This window comes from Pleurodeles waltl, chromosome 9 (genome assembly GCF_031143425.1).
Source record: "Pleurodeles waltl isolate 20211129_DDA chromosome 9, aPleWal1.hap1.20221129, whole genome shotgun sequence".
In the NCBI taxonomy this organism is placed as follows: domain Eukaryota; kingdom Metazoa; phylum Chordata; class Amphibia; order Caudata; family Salamandridae; genus Pleurodeles; species Pleurodeles waltl.
In genome coordinates, this window is record NC_090448.1 from 288,372,838 (window position 1) to 288,378,837 (window position 6,000).

Below are 6,000 nucleotides of genomic sequence, written 5' to 3' on the forward strand. Positions count from 1 at the left end.
AATTCCTTTGGCCAGTCCGGAACGGTTTTCAGGGGACCCCAGGAAAGTTCAGGCCTTTTTAACGCAGTTGTCTCTCCAATTCTCATGTAGACCGGCGTCTTTTCCCTCTAACCTTTCCAGGGTAATGTTCGCTATTTCTTATCTCTCGGGAGATGCAGCCAACTGGGCAGTGCCATTAGTTAGAAACGATGACCCATTATTATCGGATTGGAATGCCTTTCGGTCGGCCTTTGAGAAGGTGTTTGATCACAGAACAACCACCTTTAGTGCTGATAGAGAACTGCTGGAACTGAGACAGGGGAGGTCTGACCTGGTTACCTATCTTACCACCTTCAATAGACTGGTAGCGGAATCAGAGTGGCCAGAGGAGAAGAGAATGTCTCTCTATTATCAAGGATTAAGAGACGACATGAAGGATATCCTAGCCCAAATAGATCCACAGCCTTCCACGTGTACTGAACTTGTGAATCTTACCTTGAGATTGAATCATCGGCTAGCAGAGAGAAGGGGAGAGCGTAGAGCGGGTGATAGGCGGCCGGTCATTCCAGAAAGAGAGGGGCGACCAGTTCCTAATTCCCCTGATTTATGCGGGGAACCTATGGAAGTGGGAGCCGTTAGGGCACCTCTGTCAAAGGCCGAAAAAGAGAGTAGGAGGGTACAGGGGTTGTGCATGTATTGCGGCAGGAAGGGTCATTATGTGAGAGAATGTCCCCAAAAACCAAGAAAAAGGTTCTCCTACTCCCCCACTCAAAAGGCCGCGGTGACGTCAGGGAAGATATCAGAGAAAGAGGATTTGCCCTTTATAGAACCCCTATCAGGGTTCCGGTTGACTTCTTTAACCCTCTTGCCACCAGAAGAAAAGGCGTCACACCTGTTGTTATCCGTAGAGCTGGTGTCCCAAGATCGAAACCATCCTGTATGGGCAATGATAGACTCAGGAGCCACGGGAAATTTCATAGATGAAGGGGTGGTTAAGAGACTGGGACTTCTGAGAATTCCAAGAAAGAACCCCGAAATTGTGTTGGCAGTTGACGGTACACCACTGAAGTCTGGACCCCTTACTGAACAAACTGAGGATGTGGGGTTGGTTTTCAGTGGAGTATCTCCGGCACGCAGAGAAATAATCAGGCTAGATATAATAGAGGCTCCTCAGTATGAAATAATTTTGGGAATTCCCTGGCTAAGAAAGAGCAATCCTGTTATCGATTGGCAAGCCAAGACGGTTAGTTTTCAGTCCGTGAGGAGTGAGAAAGTCGGTTCCTTATATGATAACCCCCCCGCGTTAGCGTTGGCTCAAGGGTTACAGTTGGCCACAGTGGTGGAGAAAGCGGTGATATTGCCCTCTGTTTACGCCAAGTTCAAGGATTTGTTCGACGAAGGTCAGGCGGAGACATTGCCACCCCATCGTATATACGATTGCAAGATAGATTTGATTCCGGGAGCACTCCTTCCTTCTTGTAGGGTATATGCTCTATCAGACCCAGAAACCAAACATTTGCGAAGATATCTGGACCGTTTCCTGGAAATCGGGTTCATTAGACCATCTTGTTCTCCGGCAGCTTCTCCACTCTTTTTCATAGCTAAAGCGAATAAAGAGTTGAGAACCTGCATCGATTATAGAATGCTGAACAAGAACACGATAAGGAATAGATACCCCCTTCCCCTCATTCCGGTGTTATTGGAACAGGTGAAAGAGGCAACTATCTATACAAGGTTAGATCTGAAGGGGGCTTACCATCTGGTCAGAATCCGTGAAGGGGATGAATGGAAGACGGCGTTTAAGACCCGTTATGGCCTGTTTGAATACTTGGTAATGCCGTTCGGGTTGTGTAACGCCCCGGCGGCTTTCCAATACTTTTTGAACGATGTTCTCAAAGAATACGTAGATCACTTTGTGATCGTCTATATAGATGACATATTGGTGTATTCTACCTCCTTAGAGCGGCACATGGAACATGTTTCCCTAGTACTCCAAGCATTGCAACAGCACCATCTTTATTGCAAACTGAGCAAATGCGAGTTCCATGTACAGAAGGTTGAGTTCTTGGGGGTGGATTTAAGCCCGGAAGGGTTCTGCATGTCGACAAGAAAAATACAGGCGGTTCAAGAGTGGCCAGTGCCCACTAGTGTGAGAGACGTGCAATGCTTCCTGGGGTTTTCTAATTACTATAGAAGATTCATCTGTCATTTTTCCCACATTGTGTCACCTATAGCAAGGTTGCTAAGAAAGGGAGTGTCTTTTGTTTGGTCAGAAGAGGCAGAGGAGGCCTTCTGCTTCTTAAAACAGGCCTTCTGCTCAGCGCCTATACTCCAGCATCCACAGCCAGAAGTACCTTTTATAGTCGAAGCAGATGCCTCGGATATAGCCATTGGGGCTGTGTTATCCCAAAGAAACATGACCTCAGGACAGCTTCATCCGGTGGCGTTTTTATCTAAGAAGCTATCTGCTGCGGAACTCAATAATACGGTGGCAGAAAAAGAACTACTAGCCATCAAGAAGGCATTTCAGGAATGGAGACACCATCTCTGGGGGGCCCAACATCCGGTCACGGTATATACTGATCACCGAAACCTGCAGTATATGAAGGAGGCTAGACAGCTTACCCAGCGGCAAATGAGGTGGATGCTGTTCTTTTCAGAATATGAGTTTGTAGTAACCTTCCGTCCTGGGGTCGGCAATCGCAAGGCAGATTCACTGTCTAGACAAAGGGACGCGAGGAACGTCACTTCAAGACCTGATGAAGCAATCATCCAACCGGAAAAAGTGCTTTGTGCCCTTCATATATCTCACTTCCTAGAAAAGGTCTCTAAGCATAAGTCTGCTGCTCAGTGGAAGGAGTGGGCCGAAGTAAGTCAGGACCGTACCCTTAAGCACGGAATACCGTTGCAAGGTAATCGTTTGTATTTACCAACACCTGAACTTCGAATGCAAGCCTTCAATTGGTGTCATGATGCGGTAACAGCTGGTCATCCGGGGTACACCAAAACTGCGCAAATAGTGCAACGACATTTCAGGTGGAAAGGTTGGGCTAAGGACGTTGCGACATGGGTAGCTCGGTGTGAGATATGTGCTCGATCCAAAGGAGAAAACGCGAAGAGCCAGGGCAAGCTGATGCCTTTGCCCACTCCGGAAAAACCATGGCAAACCATCAGCGTGGATTTTGTGGTAGGATTGCCAATGGATCAGGGGTACAATGCTATCATGGTGGTAATTGATAGTCTTACCAAGATGGGTCACTTTCTCCCTTGTAGAAACCTACCTACAGCAAGTCAGACCGCCCATCTAATTCTGTCTCAAGTGGTGCGGTTACATGGTTTACCAAGAACCATTATTTCAGACAGAGGCCCCCAGTTCGTTGCTAGGTTTTGGCGCATGTGGTGCAAGGTTCTGCGCATTGAATCCGCCCTATCCACCAGTTTTCACCCACAAACCGATGGCCAGACGGAGCGTCTCAACCAAACCCTGAAGAAATATCTGAGGTGCTATGCAAAAGACGCGCAGGAATCGTGGGTGTCATTGCTATGGCTGGCCGAACTATCGTACAACAATGCTTGGCATAGCTCGATAAGGGAGTCTCCTTTTCGTGCTAACACAGGGTTCCACGCGGAGATATTGCCCATAATCATACCTCGGGAAGTCACGGATCAACCTACTGTCCATGCTATGGTTAAGAACCTACAATCCATGCAAAAGAAAATACGATTTAATTTGGATAAAGCCAAGGAACAGTATAAGAAATGGGGTGATGTACATCGGCGTGAGGGGCCGGTGTACCAGCCAGGGGACCGAGTGTGGCTTTCCACCAAGTATATACGTTTTAAGATGCGTAGCATCTTTCATCCTCGTTACATTGGTCCTTATGAGGTGGTACGCAAGATAAACCCTGTGGCTTACCGTCTCAACTTACCTGCTTCCTTAAGAATCCATCCGGTGTTTCATTGCAGCCTTTTGAAGCCAGCTCTGTCCGCGACCCGGCGGGCGGTGCCTCCGGTGGTTAGAGACGGACAGCTGGAGTATGAGGTGCGCAAAGTGTTGGATTCCAAACTACGGGGGGTAAGTTATGGTACTTGGTGTCGTGGAAAGGGTATGAGGCCGAGGAGGATTCATGGGAGCCGGAAGGCAATGTTCATGCCCCTAGGGCGGTGCAACGGTTTCATGCTTGTCATCCCACTAAACCTGGCCCTAGGAGGCGCTTTGGAGGTGGGCGTACTGTCAGGTGCTAGCCGGCGCCTACAGGGCCGATCGGGAGATTGTAGTCATTAAGGACTACACTTCCCATGAAGCCCAGCGCGGTAGAGATCGCGTAAAAGTCGGTGCACCCTGGAAAGGGTGTGCGTTATTTGTGCTAATGAGGCAGGTCGGAGCCTCAACGAAGTAGGAGCGGACGGCGTTCCCCAGGGGGGAATTCATCGGCGGCCCGAAAAGAGGAATGAGATTCAGCATGGCCCCCTCCTGGAAACTGACCTTTTACCGGTAGAAGGAGTTCCGAGCTGCTCCTCCTTTCGAATTCCGAGTACTAAGAAGGTGGTAAGCGGCAAGCTTGCTACTTGCCGGAGGCTATCGCCTTTCTTTATTCCTGCATTCCTTACGGCCAGGTTGGGGGTGACTGTCATAAATTGGAGCACTTTACTTTTGAGGTACCATAATAAAGGAACGGCGATCTTATGAGACATAATCTTTTGGCTTTTTGTTGGCGGCGATTCAGAATGAGATTTACTGTTTGCAGGATTCCAAACAGCCGGGACAAATAATTCTTGTCAACATTCACTGAGATATGAACGAAGTACTTCTTCAAATATACGTGACATTAACGAAAGGCTTAGTGGGTTAACTGAATCATAGGAAGAAGTACAAAATAGATTTTCTTCACCTTATTCTTTCTCCTCATGTTCGTTTCGTTATACGTTCTGTAGTATTGTTTAGGAGGAAGGGCGGTGAGACCCTTAGGTGATTATTAGTGGCCGTAGGTGGCTTGGGGCATCCATTGGTGATGCTGATGGAACATAGTCAGGCTTTGGACTAGTTCTGCCCTTATGAGTTATGGGCAGTCCAGGTCGTTTTGGTTTTAGTGAGACCTTATGAGAATAGACAGACAATGTGATAATTAACACTGTGTATTTTTCTTTACAGTTATCCCGTCCCTGCTGATCCTTCCCCTTCCTTCCCTCGCTTGATTACTCCAATGCACTGTGGGTTTTTTTATCAGTGACTTGGTGGTGTCAGGAGGTGGACCTTGTTTGCATCACACCGAGTCTGAGGAGTACCTACAACGTGATACCTGACCCTTGGGCAAGCAAGACTTCCACTGCGTTAGCTCCTGTGTTCTGTATCTGGGAGCCACAATGGCACGTACTGCAGGGGATAGGGCCCCAACCCTTCACTCCAGATAAACTGGAAAAACTGGTGGAAGGGGTCCTACCCCTGTATGAACAGTTGTATGGGGCTCCAGATAAACAGGTCAGTACAAAGTTTGATTACTTACATCTCGGGTGGTGTTTGATGGCGAAAGTGTGTGCACATTGAAATGAGATGTCTGAAAGGTCGAATAGTATGCTAATCATGTATGTGGTGTACAGTGTACTGGGTATGTGTATGTGCTGTGTATGCTGTCTGTCAGAAAATGCTGATGATGCATTGTATCATCTACATGATGTTCTCTTTTATTCTATGTCTCAAATGCATGTCAGCGCCCATGAGAAGAAAGGGTTATGGAGAGCCATCGCCAAACAAGTGCAGACCATGGGGGTCCATAGCCGGCGGAGCTCCCACTGAAGGAAGCGGTGGGAGGACCTGAGATGCTTGGATGGCCTGCCAACAAGGAAGGAGTGTCAGTCAGACCCTGACCCGCATACTGATGGTGGCCTACCCCGAGTTGGATGGGCGCTTGAGGGCAGCACAGCAGCCACAAGGGGGTAAGTGCAGACTGTTAGGTGACATTTGTATAGTTTACTACTGTGTCCCTTACTGGACTTAGGTATTGACGAGGGCTAATGGAATTA